The following is a 19,956-nucleotide window of genomic DNA, read 5'->3' as shown; positions in this document are numbered from 1 at the left end:
ACAGTAATACCTCCCTTCTTAGGGACATAATGAACATGACTTACCCACTGACTATAAGCAACGGGATAAATTATACCTGCCTCTAGAAGCTTTAGTATTTCTTTTCTTACCACTTCTTTCATTTTAGGATTCATACGTCGTTGAGGATCATGAACTGGTTTGGCATCTACTTCCAAATTTATTTTATGTTCACATAGAGTGGGACTAATGCCCCTAAGATCATCAAGAGTATATCCAATAGCAGCATGGTGCTTCTTCAGAGTTTTCAATAATCTTTCTTCTTCATGCTCTGAAAGGTTAGCACTAATAATAACAGGATATATCTTCTTTTCATCAAGATAAGCATATTTAAGATTAAGGCAACAATTTAAGCTCAAACATGGGATCACCCTTAGGTGGAGGAGGATCCTCTAGGATTTCAACAGGCAAATTGTATTTTAGCATAGGTTCTTGTTTAAAGAATACTTCATCTATTTCCCTTCTTTCATTCATAAACATATCATTCTCATGGTCTAGCAAATATTGTTCTAAAGGATCATTAGGAGGTATGGCAATAGAAGCAAGACCAATAATTTCATCCTTACCAGGCAATTCTTCTTCGCGGTGTTGTTTACTAAATTTAGAGAAATTAAACTCATGAGTCATATCATCCAAGCCAATAGTAACAACATTCTTTTCACAGTCTATCCTAGCATTAACTGTATTCAAGAAGGGTCTACCAAATATAATGGGACAAAAGCTATCTTGTGGAGAACTAAGAACAAGAAAATCAGCAGGATATTTAGTTTTCCCGCGCAAGACTTCAACATCTCTAACAATTCCCATTCCTGAAATAGTATCTCTATTAGCAAGTTTAATTGTGACATCAATATCTTCTAACTCAGCAGGTGCAATTTCATGCTTGATTTCTTTATGCAAGTCATAAGGTATAACACTAGCACTAGCACCCATATCACATAAGCCATGATAACAATGATCTCCTATTTTAACACAAATGACAGGCATGCCTACCACAGGTCTATGTTTATCTTTAGCACAAGGTTTGGCAATTCTAGCAGTTTCACCGCAGAACTGAATAACATGCCCATCAATATTATCAGACAAGAGCTCTTTAACAATAGCAATATTAGGTTCAACTTTAACTTGCTCAGGAGGTGTATATGTTTTAATATTGCTTTTACGAACCACAGTTGAAGCTTTAGCATGATCCTTTATCCTAACAGGGAAAGGTGGTTTCTCAACATAACAAGTAGGAACAATAGGATCATTATAAGTGACAGTCTTTTCTTCAACTTCAATAGGTGCAGCTACTTTTACTTCTATGGGAGGATGATATTTAAACCACTTCTCCTTAGGGAGATCAACATAAGTAGCAAAAGATTCACAGAAAGAAGTTACTATCTCAGAATCAAGTCCATATTTAGTGCTAAACTTACAGAAAATATCGGTATCCATAAAAGATTTAACACAATCAAACTTAGGTGTCATACCTGACTCCTTACCATTGCCGAGGTCCCAATCTTCATAGTTGCGTTTAATTCTATCCAATAAATCCCATCTAAATCCAATAGTCTTCATCATAAAAGAGCCAGCACAAGAAGTATCAAGCATGGTGCGATTGTTATCAGAAAGCCGAGCATAATTTTTTTGAAGAATTGTTTCTCTTGGATGCTCATGATTGGGGCATGAATATAACATTGATTTAAGACTCCCCCAAGCTTGAGCGATTCTTTCTCCTTCGCGAGGCCAAAAATTATATATATAATTGTGATCACGACGAGCAAGATGCATAGGGTAAAACTTTTGATGAAATTCCAATTTCAATCTTCTATAGTTCCATGATCCCATATCATCACATAGCCTATACCATGTCAATGCGTCTCCCTTCAAAGATAAAGGGAAGACCTTCTTCTTAGCAACATCACCGGGAATACCTGCAAGCTTAAATAATCCACAAACTTCATCCACATATATTAGGTGTTCATCAGGATGCTTTGTTCCATCTCCTGTAAAAGGATTAGCTAGCAGTTTTTCTATTATACTCGAAGGATACTCATAAGGAATTTCATTTTCAATAGGTTCATTAGGTTGAGGAGCAACTCTTTGCTCTACTGGTCGGGGTGAAGATACCCCGAACAAGCCCCTCAGAGGATTACTTTCCATAGTAACAAGTGACAGTAAATTTCAGCACACTATATAAATTTTTTCCTTACCAAATTCCACCTACCAAAGGCGCTTCACTCCCCGGCAACGGCGCTAGAAAAGAGTCTTGATGACCCACAAGTATAGGGGATCTATCGTAGTCCTTTCGATAAGTAAGAGTGTTGAACCCAACGAGGAGCAGAAGGAAATGATAAACGGTTTTTAGCAAGGTATTCTCTGCAAGTACTGAAATAAGTGGTAACAGATAGTTTTGTGATGAGATAATTTGTAACGAGCAACAAATAAAAAAAGTAAATAAAGTGCAGCAAGGTGGCCCAATCCTTTTTGTAGCAAAGGACAAGCCTGGACAAACTCTTATATAAGGAAAAGCGCTCCCGAGGACACATGGGAATATCGTCAAGCTAGTTTTCATCACGTTCATATGATTCGCGTTCGGTACTTTGATAATTTGACATGTGGGTGGACCGGTGCTTGGGTGTTGTTCTTACTTGAACAAGCATCCCACTTATGATTAACCTCTATTGCAAGAATCCGCAACTACAACAAAAGTATTAAGGTAAACCTAACCATAGCATGAAACATATTGATCCAAATCAGCCCCTTACGAAGCAATGCATAAACTAGGGTTTAAGCTTCTGTCACTCTAGCAACCCATCATCTACTTATTACTTCCCAATGCCTTCCTCTATGCCCAAATAATGGTGAAGTGTTATGTAGTCGACGTTCACATAACACCACTAGAGGCTAGACAACATACATCTCATCAAAATATCGAATGAATGCCAAATTCACATGACTACTAATAGCAAGACTTCTCCCTTGTCCTTAGGAACAAACGTAACTACTCACAAAGCATAAACATGTTCATAATCAGAGGAGTATTAATATGCATATAGGATCTGAACATATGATATTCCACCAATTAAACCAACTAGCATCAACTACAAGGAGTAATTAACACTACTAGCAACCTACTAGTACTAATCCCGGACTTAGGGACAAAAATTGGATACAAGAGATGAACTAGGGTTTTGAGATGAGATGGTGCTGATGAAGATGTTGATGGAGATTGCCCTCTCCCGATGAGAGGAGCATTGGTGATGAAGATGGCGATGATTTCCCCCTCCGGTAGGGAAGTTTCCCCGGCAGAACAGCTCTGCCGGAGCTCTAGATTGGATCCGCCAAGGTTCCGCCTCGTGGTGGCGGAGTTTCGTCCCGAAAGGTTGCTTCTTATTTTTTTTCTCGACGAAAGACTTCATATAGGAGAAGATGGTCATCGGAGAGCCACCAGGGGGCCCATGAGGTAGGGGGGCGCGCCCTAGGGGGGGCGCCCCCCACCCTCGTGAGAAGGGTGTGGGCCCCCTGGTCTTCATCTTTGGCGAGGATTTTTCATTATTTATTATAAGGTGTTCCGTGGAGTTTTAGGACTTTTGGAGTTGTGCAGAATAGGTCTCTAATATTTGCTCCTTTTCCAGCCCAGAATTCCAGCTGCCGGCATTCTCCCTCCTTATGTAAACCTTGTAAAATAAGAGAGAATAGACATAAGTATTGTGACATAATGTGAAATAACAGCCCATAATGCAATAAATATTGATATAAAAGCATGATGCAAAATGGACGTATCATATGACAATATGACCGAGGTAGAAAACTATGGAGGGGGGAACCACACACGGCTAAAGATCAACTTGTGTTTCTATGGGGTGCCCCCTGGCCATGTATATAAAGGATGGAGGAAGGAGGAGCCTGACGCTCATAGGGCGCGCCCAAAGTGTGGAGTCCTACTATGAGTCCCTAGTCCTAGTAGGATTCCACCTCCCACATAGAATAGGAAAAAGGGAAGGGAGAAGGAGAAGGAAGGAAGGGGCACCCCCTTTCCCTAGTCCAATTCGGACCAGTCCATGGGGAAGGGGCGCATCCACCCTTGAGGCCTTTCTCTCATTTCCCATATGTCCCATTAAGGCCCAATATGAATCCTCGTAAATCTCCGGTACTCCGAAAAATACCTGAATCACTCGGAACCTTTCTGATGTCCGAATATAACCTTCCAATATATCGATCTTTACATCTCGACCATTTCGAGACTCCTCGTCATGTCCCCGATCACATCCGGGACTCCGAACAAACTTCGGTCATCAAATCACATAACTCATAATACAAATCGTCACATAACGTTAAGCGTGCGGATCCTACGGGTTCGAGAACTATGTAGACATGAACGAGAATCATATCTAGTTAATAACCAATAGCGGAACCTGGATGCTCATATTGGTTCCTACATATTCTACGAAGATCTTTATCGGTCAAACTGCATAACAACATACGGTCTTCCCTTTGTCATCGGTATGTTACTTGTCCGAGATTCGATCGTCGGTATCTCAATACCTAGTTCAATCTCGTTACCGGCAAGTCTCTTTACTCGTTCTGTAATGCATCATCCCGCAACTAACTCATTAGTCACATTGCTTGCAAGGCTTATAGTGATGTGCATTACCGAGAGGGCCAAGAGATACCTCTTCGATAGACAGAGTGACAAATCCTAATCTCGATCTATGCCAACTTAACAAACACCATTGGAGACACCTGTAGAGCATCTTTATAATCACCCAGTTATGTTGTGACGTTTGATAGCACACAAGGTGTTCCTCCTATATTTGGGAGTTGCATAATCTCATACTCAGAGGAACATGTATAAGTCATGAAGAAAGCAGTAGCGATAAAACTGAACGATCATTATGCTAAGCTAATGGATGGGTCTTGTCCATCACATAATTCTCTAATGATGTGATCCCGTTCATAAATGACAACACATGTCCATGTCTAGGAAACTTAACCATCTTTGATTGACGAGCTAGTCAAGTAGAGGCATACTAGGGACACTCTATTTGTCTATGTATTCACACATGTACTAAGTTTGCGGTTAATACAATTCTAGCATGAATAATAAACATTTATCATGATATAAGGAAATATAAATAACAGCTTTATTATTGCCTCTAGGGCATATTTGCTTCAGTCTCCCACTTGCACTAGAGTCAATAATCTAGTTCACAACGTCATGTGATTTAACACCAATAGTTCACATCTTTATGTGATTAGTTCACATCTCCATGTGACTAACACCCAAAGGGTTTACTAGAGTCAATAATCTAGGACATCGCTATGTGATTAACACCCAAAGAGTGATCATGTTTTGCTTGTGAGAGAAATTTAGTCAACGGGTCTGCCACATTCAGAGCCGTATGTATTTTGCAAATTTTCTATGTCTACAATGCTTTGCATGGAGCTACTCTAGCTAATTGCTCCCACTTTCAATATGTATCTAGATCGAGACTTAGAGTCATCCAGATCGGTGTCAAAGGTTGCATCGACGTAACTCTTTATGATGAACTCTTTGTCACCTCCATGACCGAGAAACATTTCCTTATTCCACTAATGATATTTTGGACTGCTGTCCACTGATCCACTCCTAGATCACTATTGTACCCTCTTGCCAAACTTATGGTGAGGTACACAATAGGTCTGGTACACAGCATAGCATACTTTGTAGAACCTATGACTGAGGCATAGGGAATGACTTTTCATTCCCTTTCTATTTTCTGCCGTGGTCGGGTTTTGAGTCTTTACTCAACTTCACACCTTGCAACATAGGCAAGAACTTCTTCTTTCACTGTTCCATTTTGAACTACTTCAAAATATCGTCAAGGTATGCACTCATTGAAAATATATCAAGCGTCTTGATCTATCTCTATAGATCTTGATGCTCAATATGTAAGTAGCTTCACCGAGGTCTTTCTTTGTAAAACTCCTTTCAAACATTCCTTTATGCTTTCCAGAATATTCTACATTATGTAACATCCCAAATTTTCAATTTGGAATGTTATACATAGATCATTCTTGCATATCATATTTTATTGCATTTTGTCTCACGATCCTCGAAAATCCTAAGCAACTCAAGGACCCTCGGAGAGAGTTGGGGATTTCCCCGGTTTTCAAATTTGATTTTATCAAATTTTGAAACGAGGATTTTGGTTTTTATTATTTTTCTATTTGAAAATATTTCATATTAAAATATATGAGAGGAGATAATATGACTTCTCCAAGATAATTGAAATATTGGAGGAAAAATATTAAAATCAAATATTTGTTTTAATTGGATTTTATTGCAATTTTGTTGCATTAGAAAAATTGCACGTTTTCAAAATTGCATTTTAGGGCCAAGAAAATGTTCATCTCATTCTAAATATTTTATTTAGACGGTGAAAATTTGTTTTGGCATTTTTAGAATTTTATTTTATTTTCTAGGATTTTTTTTAGTTTCAACGGAATTATTTAAAAAAAAGTTGCACAGGGGCTAACTGGGCCGAAGCCCAGCCGCTGGCCCGCCTTCCCCGCGACGCCGTCTCCTCCCAGGAGACCGGCGCCGCCCGCCGCCGCCGACTCGAGGAGTCCGGCTAGGACTCCTCCCCGCCGCCTCTTGCCCCCTCCCCAAGGCATCCCTCCCCTTTATATACTCCTCTGCCGGCACCACCACCCACCACCGCCGCCTCGCCCCTCGCCGCAGCCGCCGCCGCCGCCTCGCCGATGTCGCGCCTCACCCCGCCGTCGCCGCCGTGTCTCGCTGGATCGACGAGGTAGCCGCCAGTTTTTTTAAAAGAAAACTGATCCAGTTTTTTTAAAGAAAACCCTAGTTCGTTTTTTTCGGTTCGCCGGTTTTTCCTGGTTTTTCTTTTAAGCGGACGTTCGTCCGTACGTTCGTTTTAACGAACGGTTTTCGCTCGTTAGTTACGAACAATGAACGCTCGCTCGTTAGCCTGTTCGTCAGTTTTCTTTTATCAGATTTTTTTGCGGTTATTTCTGATCGTGATTTCTGATCCGATTTTCGTTCTAGTTTATCTTTTCGCTCGTTTGTCGGAATCAGGCGATTCAAGTGCCTAGATCTTCATCTCGAGACCCTCTTTCCGTTTAAGCCAACTTGAACAAGCTTTCGCTACTGTAAAATTTGACCTAGGTCCAGATTGGTAAATGGATCTTGTTTTCTTTGTCGTTTGAGTTTCGTTGCTCCGTTTGATTTGATTCTTTTTGCAAACCGGAGTTCTTAAGTTGAACTTTCTTTTTAGATCTTCCTATTTGAGATTTACCCGTGCTTCGATGCTTGATTGCTTATGTATGCTATTGTTTGTTGGCGATAGAATTCCCAGAGTGCAAAGCGGGTTATATGGAGTCCCTAGGTTTCGCGGATCGTCAGCAAGGCAAGTAACACTTTGATCATACCCCTTTATCACCTAGTTTTTATGCATTAATTCCAATCCTCAAACATTTCATGGTTAGGATGTCATTAACATGTGGGTTGGGAAGTAGTTGATGAGGTAGAACCTATTGCACTGTTACATTCAAACCCTTGGGAGTTACTTCTACGCGTTGCTTATATTGCTATGCTCGTAGACATGGTTTGGGTGAGTGAAATCCATGACAGATGTGAGAGTGTTAATTAACGGTTCAACTTAAGGTGGCAACTTAAATACACATCTGGGTGGATTGAGGCACCTGGAGTACCCAGTGTTGCCTGTATTTTTGGAAATCCCGGAGTACCCGTGTGATCTTCCTATGGACGGCCACCCAGGCTCAAAGGGAACTGAGATGATTCATGCTAGAAACTTCTGTGTGCAGCCACAAGCTATTATGGGCTCTAGCACAGTTGAGTAAGTTATGTGAAGCTCTTGAATAGGTGGATCAGCAGGTAGTGGGTTGTAGGTTTGGTATGGTCTGCCCGGAGTAGAGAGTTAATGTTCCTGAAAGACTATGTCTCGGTCATCCGTTTCTCAAACATCATGTAGTGCGAGAAATTCAATGGAGGCGATCGAGTCTTGTGGGGAAAAGTGCGCAAACCTCTGCAGAGTGTACAAACTAATCATGGTTAGCCGTGTCCCCGATTATGGACAATCTTGAGTATCTAGTACTTGGAGTATCTTAAGTATCTCATCACTTTTAACTTAATATTGTTGGATTGTTAATTACCTTAATTGGGATTGAGTTGGAGGAACCTTCTCAATGATGTTTCAACTACCATGATAGTTAAATAAAATCTATTCCTTTGTTGTAGGGAAAAATGGCTTTTCGCAAAACTGTAACCAGAGAGGTTTCCACCAGCCAAATATGCATGTAGTGATAGCATTATTCTGTTCTTGCTCTACTGTGTTACTTTGCCAGCATATTCCATGTGCTGACCCGTTTTCGGGCTGCAACGTATTATGTTGTAGACTTTTCAGACGAGGACTAAGGTTCGTTAGGTCATTGCCGTGCAGCTCAGCTATGCCGTTGGAGTTGATGGACTCACTTTATCTTCCAAGCCTTTCGCTGTTATCGTATTAGATGGCCTTAAGCCATATTTATTGTAATAAGTTCTCTTTGGAGACATTTGATGTGATAAGTGTGTGATTGCTACTCTGTTATAAATCCTCGAGTACTGTGTGTGTCAGCATTACCGATCCAGGGATGACACTGAAGCACAAAGACTTGACCGTTTGAGGTCAGGTCGCTACAAGATGGTATCAGAGCACACGCTGAGTGTAGGACACGACCACTAAGATAAACCCTAGGTCACTCTTCTCTACTCATTTCTGACTTCTCTCCATTTTCTACTCTTTAGGATGGCGGACGAAAGGAACAAGTTTGCACAACCGGATGAAGAAGCACCTTTTGGAAGACGCTTGAAGGAAGTCACTATGTACCTGAACATAGGAATGCCAAGCTTCACCGGGACCTACAACGCCACTTTGCCAGAAGAGGAGCGATGGATGATTCAAGTTCAAGTTCCAGGAAGAACCTTCACGCCAGTCACTAAACCCATAGAGTTTTCCTTTGATGCACCAACCTGGAGTCTAGGAAAGAGTATGGCAGCTCACATCACCATGGGATGCGTTGGAGAAGTTTACCAAAAGGAACTTAAGGATACTATCTACCAGATTTGTGGGCGCCAAGACGAGCAATGGGAGATGATCAGCACCAGGAAGGATAGATCAATTGTAGCTTTCATCCAGGAACTAAACCAGCACACTCGATGCCAGGAGAATCAGATGTGTGCAGGCATGATAGATCTGAAGAAGGCAATGACTAGGATCACAGAATTGGAGGAAGAGCTCAAGGCTACACGTGAAGATTATGAGGAGGAAATCGTCGTACTAGTGGAGAAGAATGACGACCTGATTAAGAAGATTGGAATATTCATGGGAGACCCCACACCAGTAGAAGAAGACGAAGAACCCAAGGAGATTTGTCCAGAGGACTACATCATCATCGACGACACCGACTCCGACCTTAGCGATGATGACTTTGAAGACGAAGCTGGAGCAGATATCATGGAGTCTTCAACCGAGGAATATTTTTAGTAGACCACCACATCAGTAGTAGTATTCCACCATGTAAATAGAGTAGTCCGAGCACTATTGTGATAGTTCTAGACCGATTGTATGCCCTTGCTTGATTGATTGAGTGAAATGATTGTGTTTGTCTCATGTGCATATGGGTAGTGCTTTCTCATACCTCATTCTATTCTAATCTCTCCCCTCTAAACACATCAGATGCCTCCGAGACGTGACCCCGAATTTGCTTTCCCACCGGAGCTCACTCAGTTGATCCAACAACAGAATACCCTGATGCAGTTGTTAGTTCAGAACCAAGGCAACAACAACAACAATCCACCACCACCACCACCAGTTGACAACTTAGCCCGTTTTCTGAGGTTGCAGCTGCCGGTGTTTTCCAGTAGCATCGAGCCTGTAGTAGCAGATGATTGGCTCCGCAAGATTCGAAGGGAGTTAACCACTTCATGATGTACTAATGCTGAGAAGGTGCGTTTTGCCGCACATCAGTTGGATGGACCAGCAGCCTCATGGTGGGAGAATTACACTGTCACCTACCCTATAGCCACGGTGACATGGGACCAGTTTCAGCAAGCCTTCCGTACAGCTCATGTCTCAACTGGAGCAATGAGTATGAAGAAGCGTGAGTTTCGCAACTTATGCCAGGGGAACCGTACAGTGGCTCAGTACGTGGATGAGTTTAGCAAGTTATCTCGCTATGCCCCTGATGATGTGGCCACAGATGCCGCAAAGCAGGAGAAGTTTATGGAAGGGCTGAATGATGAGATGAGCATGCAGTTGATGGTGGCAACATTCAACAACTACCAAGAGTTGGTAGATAAGGCTCTTATGATTGAAGGGAAGCAGCAGCAAATTGAGAGCCGTAAGAGGAAGTATGGACAAGGGAGGTATAACTCAGGAGCTCAGCAGAAGCCTCGCCTAACCCCGAACTCGGGAGGACTTGTTCATAACCATGGAAGCCACACCCATAATGGAGGAGGTAACCATAATCATACTGGCGCAAGGAATGGGAATGGGAATGGAGCAAGCAATAATCAGAACCACCCCAATCCAGCCACACCCACCAAGAGAGACCTAAGCCACGTTACTTGTTTCAAGTGCGGGAAGACTACACACTATGCCACGGAGTGCCCTGAAGGGAGGAATGGAAACAGAAATGGGAGCGCTGGGAAGAAGCCCAATCCATTCAATAAAGGACAAGTGAACCACGTTAACATGGAGGAGGTTGAAGAGCAGTCAGATGCGGTTATAGGTAAGTTTTTGGTTAAGTCATTTACCGCTCTTGTTCTTTTTGATACTGGTGCATCGCATTCATACATATCAAGGGAATTTGTGGATAAGTTTAAACTACCGACCCAAACCCTTAGGACCCCTCTGTTAGTAAGTTCACCTGGAGCAGAGTATATGGCTAGTAGATGGTGCGACCAAATACCCTTAACCATTGGCAACCATGTTTTTCCGTCCGATCTAATTATCTCGGAGTCACAAGGATTGGACGTGATATTAGGAATGGATTGGATGTCAAAGTTTAGAGGAAGCATTGACTGTGTTAGTAAGTCAATTTGTCTCACCACCCCTGAGGGAAAAAGGATCAAGTATATATCTAGGCATGCGCCCAGAAGTAGCCAAGTAAATACCCTCATGGGAGTTGTTCAGGAGGAAGTGCCTGTAGTAAAGGATTACCCGGATGTTTTCCTAGAGGAGTTACCAGGAATGCCACTGGATCGAGATATCGAGTTTTTGATAGAGCTATTGCCAGGCACAGGGCCAATATCCAAGAGACCCTATCGGATGCCCGCGAATGATCTGGAGGAGATTAAGAAACAGATCAAGGAGTTATAGGAGAAAGGTTACATTCGACGGAGTTCATCACCATTGGGAGCCCCAGTGCTTCTGGTTGAGAAGAAGGATAAGTCCCTAAGAATGGTTGTTAATTATCGGGCCTTGAACGAAGTAACGATTAAGAACAAGTACCCATTGCCGATGATCAATGATCTGTTTGACTAGCTGCAAGGAGCTAAGGTGTTTTTGAAGATCGATCTGCGATCAGGATATCACCAGCTGAAGATTCACGAGAAGGATATACCAAAGACAGCCTTCACCACACGGTACGGGTTATACGAATATACGGTCATGTCATTTGGACTGACTAACGCCCCTGCCTATTTCATGAGCATGATGAACAAGGTGGTCATGGAATATTTGGATAAATTTGTTGTGGTGTTCATTGATGATATAATGGTATATTCGAAGAATGAAGAGGAGCACAAGGAGCATTTGCGTTTAGTTCTCGAGAAACTCAGGGAACATCAGTTGTATGCCAAGTTCAGCAAATGCGAGTTTTGGTTGAAGGAAGTCAGATTCCTTGGACTTGTTATATCAGGAGAAGGTATAGCAGTAGACTCCACCAAGGTTCAGTCAGTCACTGAATGGTTGGCACCCACTTCAGTTAGCGAGATCCGCAGTTTTCTTGGACCCGCAGGATACTATCGGAGATTCATTAAGAATTTTTCCAAGATAGCGAAGCCAATGATAGAATTATTGAAGAAGGATACCAAGTTTAAATGGACGGAAGATTGCAAGGCAAGTTTCCAGGAGTTGAAGAAACGTTTGACTACAGCCCCAATGCTGACACTACCAGATATACGTAAGGATTTCCAAGTGTATTGCGACGCCTCTCTCTTAGGACTTGGAAGCGTGCTTATGCAGGACGGAAGAGTTGTTTCGTATGCCTCATGACAACTAAAACCACACGAGTTAAATTATGCCACGCATGATTTGGAACTAGCAGCCGTAGTGCATGTGTTGAAGACCTGGAGGCATTACCTTATTGGAAACCATTGTGATGTGTACACAGATCATAAGAGTTTGAAGTACATATTCACCCAGAAGGAGCTGAACCTTAGGCAGAGAAGATGGTTGGAGCTTATAAAGGATTATGACATGAAGCTTCACTATCATCCAGGCAAGGCCAATGTCCTAGCTGACGCTTTGAGTCAGAAAAAATATGCTAATACCCTAGTGAGCACGGAATTGCCGAAGGAGTTAGCAGAGGATCTCAGGGAACTTCGATTGGAGATTGTTCCTAGAGGTTTTGTTGCAACAATGGAAGTTCAGTCGACATTGCTAGGGAAGATTTGAGAAGCTCAGAAGGAGGACAAAGAGATTGCCGAGATAAAAGAGAGAATGAGCGAAGGAAAGGCCAAAGGTTTTCGTGAGGATGAACACGACACCTTATAGTTTGAGGATCGTGTTTATGTGCCCAATAACACAGAGATCAGGAAGTTAATACTTCAGGAGGCTCACGACTCACCATACTCGATACACCCCGGAAACACCAAGATGCATTTGGATTTGAAGGAATGTTTCTGGTGGATAGGGATGAAGAAGGACATCGCCGAGTATGTAGCCGTATGTGATGTATGTCAGAGAGTGAAGGCGGAGCATCAAAAGCCAGCAGGATTGCTACAGCCTATGCCGATACCTGAATGGAAGTGGGATAAACTTGGCATGGATTTTATCACCGGATTGCCCAGGACCAAATCAGGTTATGATTCTATATGGGTAGTAGTTGACCGCTTGACCAAAGTGGCACACTTTATCCCAGTGAAAACAACTTATACTAGTGCAAAGTTGGCCAAGATATATATGACCAGGATCGTATGTCTCCATGGAGTTCCGAGGACCATCATATCGAATAGAGGAACACAGTTTACCTCAAAGTTTTGGCACCAGTTGCACCAGACTTTGGGAACGAGATTGGAGTTCAGTACAACATTTCACCCGCAGACCGATGGACAAACCGAGAGAGTCAACCAGATTCTGGAGGATATGTTGAGAGCCTGTGTGTTAGATTATGGATCTAGTTGGGATGACAATGTGCCTTACGCAGAGTTCTCATACAACAATAGTTACCAAGCCAGTCTGAAGATGGCACCGTTTGAAGCCCTGTATGGACGAAGGTGCAGAACACTGTTGATGTGGGATGAAGTTGGAGACCGACAGTTGTTTGGACCAGACTTGATCAAAGAGTCTGAGGAGAAAGTTAAACTGATTCGAGATAGACTGAAGATAGCTCAGTCCAGACAGAAGAGTTATGTAGATTCGAAACGCAAGGAGGTAACCTATGAAATTGGAGATAGAGCATATCTGCGAGTATCACCTTTGCAAGGAGTGAAACGTTTTGGAGTTAAGGAAAAATTAGCCCCAAGATTTGTAGGACCGTATCGTGTTTTGGAACGGATGGGAGAAGTTGCCTACAAGTTGGAGTTACCTTAAGGACTGTTCGGAGTTCATGATGTGTTTCACGTTTCCCAGTTGAAGAAGTGCCACGCTGAGATGGCCGACATACCGCTAAGAGATACCGTACCCTTGGAGGCGATTCAGTTGGACAATGATTTGACTTATGAGGAGAAACCAGTCAAGATTTTGGAGTTTGCCAGTTGAGTCACCCGCAGCAAGGTTATCAAGTTTTGCAAAGTTCAGTGGAGCCACCATACCGAGGACGAAGCCACCTGGGAACGAGAGGATGATCTTCGCAAAGACCACGCGCACCTATTTTCTAGCCAACCCGAATCTCGAGGGCGAGATTCATCTTAAGGGGGGTAGGTTTGTAACATCCCAAATTTGCAATTTGGAATGTTATAAATAGATCATTCTTGCATATCATATTTTATTGCATTTCGTCTCGCGATCCTCGAAAATCCTAAGCAACTCAAGGACCCTCGGAGAGAGTTGGGGATTTCCCCGGTTTTCATATTTGATTTTATCAAATTTTGAAACGAGGATTTTGGTTTTAATTATTTTTCTCTCCGAAAATATTTCATATTAAAATATATGAGAGGAGATAATATGACTTCTCCAAGATAACTGAAATATAGGAGGAAAATATTAAAATCAAATATTTGTTTTTAATTCGATTTTATTGCAATTTTGTTGCATTAGAAAAATTGCACGTTTTCAAAATTGCATTTTAGGGCCAAGAAAATGTTCATCTCGTTCTAAATATTTTATTTAGATGGTGAAAATTTGTTTTGGCATTTTAGAATTTTATTTTATTTTCTAGGATTTTCTTTAGTTTCGGCGGAATTATTTAAAAAAAAATGTTGCGCAGGGGCTAACTGGGTCGAAGCCCAGCCGCCGGCCCGCCTTCCCCGCGACACCGTCTCCTCCCAGGAGACAGACACCGCCCGCCGCCACCGACTCGAGGAGTCCGGCTAGGACTCCTCCCCGCCACCTCTTGCCCCTCGCCAAGGCACCCCTTCCCTTTATATACAGCCCCCCGCCGCCACCACCACCCACCACCGCCGCCTCGCCCCTCGCCGCAGCCGCCGCCGCCTCGCCGCCTGTTGCCTCGCCACTGCCGCGCCTCGCCCCGCCGTCGCCGCCGCGTCTCGCCGGACCGACGAGGTAGCCGCCAGTTTTTTTAAAAGAAAACCGATCGGGTTTTTAAAAGAAAACCCTAGTTCGTTTTTTTCGGTTCACCGGTTTTTCCCGATTTTTCTTTTTAGCGGACGTTCGTCCGTACGTTCGTTTTAACAAACAGTTTTTGCTCATTAGTTATAGACAACGAATGCGCGTTCGTTAGCCTGTTCGTCAGTTTTCTTTTATCGGATTTTTTTCGTTCTAGTTTATCTTTTTGCTCGTTTGTCGGAATCAGGCGATTCAAGCGCCTAGGTCTTTGTCTTGAGACCCTCTTTCCGTTTAAACCAACTTGAACAAGCTTTTGCTACTGTAAAATTTGACCTAGGTCCAGATTGGTAAACGGATCTTGTTTACTTTGCCGTTTGAGTTTCATTGCTCCATTTGATTGGATTCTTTTTGCAAACTGGAGTTCTTAAGTTGAACTTTCTGGTTAGATCTTCTTATTTGAGATTTACCCATGCTTCTTTGCTTGATTGCTTATGTATGCTATTGTTTGTTTGCAATAGAATTCCCGGAGTGCGAAGCGTGTTATATGGAGTCCCTAGGTTTCGCGGATCGTCAGCAAGGCAAGTAACACTTTGATCATACCCCTTTATCACCTAGTTTTTATGCATTAATTCCAATCCTCAAACATTTCATGGTTAGGATGTCATTAACATGTGGGTTGGGAAGTAGTTGATGAGGTAGAACCTATTGCCCTGTTACATTCAAACCCTTGGGAGTTACTTCTACGCGTTGCTTATATTGCTATGCTCGTAGACGTGGTTTGGGTGAGTGAAATCCATGACAGATGTGAGAGTGTTAATTAACGGTTCAACTTAAGGTGGCAACTTAAATACACATCTGGGTGGATTGAGGCACCTGGAGTACCCAGTGTTGCCTGTATTTTTGGAAATCCCGGAGTACCCGTGTGATCTTCCTATGGACGGCCACCCAGGCTCAAAGGGAACTGAGATGATTCATGCTAGAAACTTCTGTGTGCAGCCACAAGCTATTATGGGCTCTAGCACAGTTGAGTAAGTTACGTGAAGCTCTTGAATAGGTGGATCAGCAGGTAGTGGGTTGTAGGTTTGGTATGGTCTGCCTGGAGTAGAGAGTTAATGTTCCTGAAAGACTATGTCTCGGTCATCCGTTTCTCTAACATCATGTAGTGCGAGAAATTCAATGGAGGCGATCGAGTCTTGTGGGGAAAAGTGCGCAAACCTCTGCAGAGTGTACAAACTAATCATGGTTAGCCGTGTCCCCGATTATGGACAATCTTGAGTATCTAGTACTTGGAGTATCTTAAGTATCTCATCACTTTTAACTTAATATTGTTGGATTGTTAATTACCTTAATTGGGATTGAGTTGGAGGAACCTTCTCAATGATGTTTCAACTACCATGATAGTTAAATAAAATATATTCCTTTGTTGTAGGGAAAAATGGCTTTTCGCGAAACTGTAACCAGAGAGGTTTCCACCAGCCAAATATGCATGTAGTGATAGCATTATTCTGTTCTTGCTCTACTGTGTTACTTTGCCATCATATTCCATGTGCTGACCCGTTTTCGGGCTGCAACGTATTATGTTGTAGACTTTTCAGACGAGGACTAAGGTTCGTTAGGTCATTGCCGTGCAGCTCAGCTATGCCGTTGGAGTTGATGGACTCACTTTATCTTCCAAGCCTTTCGCTGTTATCGTATTAGATGGCCTTAAGCCATATTTATTGTAATAAGTTCTCTTTGGAGACATTCGATGTGATAAGTGTGTGATTGCTACTCTGTTATAAATCCTCGAGTACTGTGTGTGTCAGCATTACCGATCCAGGGATGACACTGAAGCATAGAGACTTGACCATTTGAGGTTGGGTCGCTACACATTATTTCTGATCAACAATATGTCATTCACATATACTTATCAGAAATGTTGTAGTGCTCCCACTCACTTTCTTGTAAATACAGGCTTCACCACAAGTCTGTATAAAACCATATGCTTTGATCACTTTATCAAAGCATATATTCCAACTCCGAGATGCTTGCACCAGTCCATAGATGGATCGCTGGAGCTTGCTCACTTTGTTAGCACCTTTAGAATCGACAAAACCTTCTGGTTGTATCATATACAACTCTTCTTTAAGAAATCCATTAAGGAATGCCGTTTTGACATCCATTTTCCAGATTTCATAAAATGAGGCAACTGCTAACATGAGTGAGAAAATCTCATCGTAATCAACACCTTGAACTTGTCGAAAACATTTTTGCGACAATTCGAGCTTTGTAGATAGTAACACTACTATCAGCGTCCGTCTTCCTCTTGAAGATCCATTTATTCTCAATGACTCACTGATCATCGGGCAAGTCAATCAAAGTCCATACTTTGTTCTCATACATGGATCCCATCTTAGTTTTCATGGCCTCAAGCCATTTTGCGGAATCTGGGCTCATCGTCGCTTCCTTATAGTTCGTAGGTTCGTCATCGTCTAGTAACATGACTTCCAAAACAGGATTACCATACCACTCTGGTGCGGACCATACTCTGGTTGACCTACGAGGTTCGGTAGTAACTTGATCTGAAGTTTCATGATCATCATCATTAGCTTCCTCACTAATTAGTGTAGGAATCACTGAAACAGATTTATGTGATGAACTACTTTCCAATTTGGGACAAGGTACAATTACCTCATCAAGTTCTACTTTCCTCCCACTCACTTCTTTCGAGAGAAACTCCTTCTCTAGAAAGGATCCATTCTTAGCAACAAAATATCTTGCCTTTGGATCTGTGATAGAAGGTGTACCCAACAGTTTCTTTTGGGTATCCTATGAAGACGCACTACTCCGATTTGGGTTCGAGCTTATCAGTTTGAAACTTTTTCACATAAGCATCGCAACCCCAAACTTTAAGAAACGACGACTTTGGTTTCTTGCCAAACCATAGTTCATACGGTGTCATCTCAACGGATTTAGATGGTGCCCTATTTAACGTGAATGCAGCTGTCTCTAATGCATAACCCCAAAACGATAGTGCTAAATCGGTAAGAGACATCATAGATCGCACCATATCCAATAAAGTACAATTACAACATTCGGACACACCATTATGCTGTGGTGTTCCACATGGCGTGAGTTGCAAAACTATTCCACATTGTTTCAAATGAAGACCAAACTCGTAACTCAAATATTCTTCTCCACGACCAGATCGTAGAAACTTTATTTTCTTATTACGATGATTTTCCACTTCACTCTGATATTCTTTGAACTTTTCAAATGTTTCAGACTTATGTTTCATCAAGTAGATATACCCATATCTGCTCAAATCATCTGTGAAGGTAAGAAAATAACGATACCTGCCGCGAGCATCAACATTCATCGGACCGCATACATCAGTATGTATTATTTCCAACAAGTCTGTTGCTCGCTCCATTGTTCTGGAGAACAGAGTCTTATTCATCTTGCCCATGAGGCATGGTTCGCAAACATCAAGTGATTCCAAAAGTCCATCAGCATGGAGTTTCTTCATGCGCTTTACACCAAGATGACCTAAATGGCAGTGCCACAAATAAGTTGCACTATCATTATTAACTTTGCATATTTTGGCTTCAATATTATGAATATGTGTATCACTACAAGCGAGATTCAATAAACCATTTATATTGAGTGTATGACCATAGAAGGTTTTACTCATGTAAATAGAACAACAATTATTCTTTGACTTAAATGAATAACTGTATTGCAATAAACATGATCCAATCATATTCATACTCAACGCAAACACCAAATAACATTTATTTTAGGTTCAATACTAATCCCAAAGGTAAAGGGAGTGTGCGATGGTGATATTATCAACCTTGGAATCACTTCCAACAACCATCATCACCTTGCCCTCAACTAGTGTCTATTTATTTTGTAACTCCTGTTTCAAGTTACTAATCATAGCAACTGAACCAGTATCAAATACCCAGGGGCTACTATGAACACTAGTAAAGTACACATCAATAACATGTATATAAAATATACCTTTGTTTACTTTGCCGTCCTTCTTATCCGCCAAGTAGCTAGGGCAGTTCCACTTCCAGTGACCATTTCCTTTGTAGTAGAAGCATTTAGTTTCAGGCTTCGGTCTAGCTTTGGGCTTCTTCATGGGAGTGGCAACTTGCTTGCCATTTCTTCTTGAAGTTCCCTTTCTTTCCCTTGCCCTTTTACTTGAAACTAGTGATCTTGTCAACCATCAACACTTGATGCTTTTCTTGATTTCTACCTTTGCTGATTTCAGCATCGCGAAGAGCTCGGGAATCGTTTTACGCCATCCCTTGCATATTAGAGTTCATCACTAAGTTCCAGTAACTTGGTGATAGTGACAAGAGAACTCTGTCAATCACTATCTTATCTGGAAGATTAACTCCCAATTGATTCAAGCAATTGTAGTACCCAGACAATCTGAGCACATGCTCACTGGTTGAGATATTCTCCTCCATCTTGTAGGCAAAGTACTGTCAGAGGTCTCATACCTCTCGACACGGGCAAGAGTCTAAAATACTAATTTCAACTCTTGGATCATCTTATATGCTCCGTGGTGTTCAAAACGTTTTTGAAGTCCCGGTTCTAAGACGTAAAGCATGGCGCACTAAACTATCAAGTAGTCATCATACCGAGTTTTGTCAAACGTTCATAACTTCTGCATTTGCTCCTGCAATAGTTATGTCACCTAGCGGTGCATCAAGGACATAATTTTTTCTGTGCAGCAATGAGGATAATCCTAAGATCACAGATCTAATCCGCATCATTCCTACTATCATCTTTCAACATAGTTTTCTCTAGGAACATATCATAAATAAAATGGGGAAGCTATACATGAGCAATTGATCTACAACATAGATATGCAAATACTATCAGGACTAAGTTCATGATAAATTAAATTTCAATTAATCAAATTATTTAAGAACTCCCACTTAGATAGACATCCCTCTAGTCATCTAAATGATCACATGATCCAAATCAACTAAACCATGTC

This window comes from Triticum urartu, chromosome 3A (genome assembly GCF_056163025.1).
Source record: "Triticum urartu cultivar PI428250 chromosome 3A, HENAU_Tu73, whole genome shotgun sequence".
NCBI classification, from domain to species: Eukaryota; Viridiplantae; Streptophyta; class Magnoliopsida; order Poales; family Poaceae; genus Triticum; species Triticum urartu.
The sequence above is the reverse complement of the archived record's forward strand: the minus strand, read 5'-3'. Positions refer to the sequence as shown.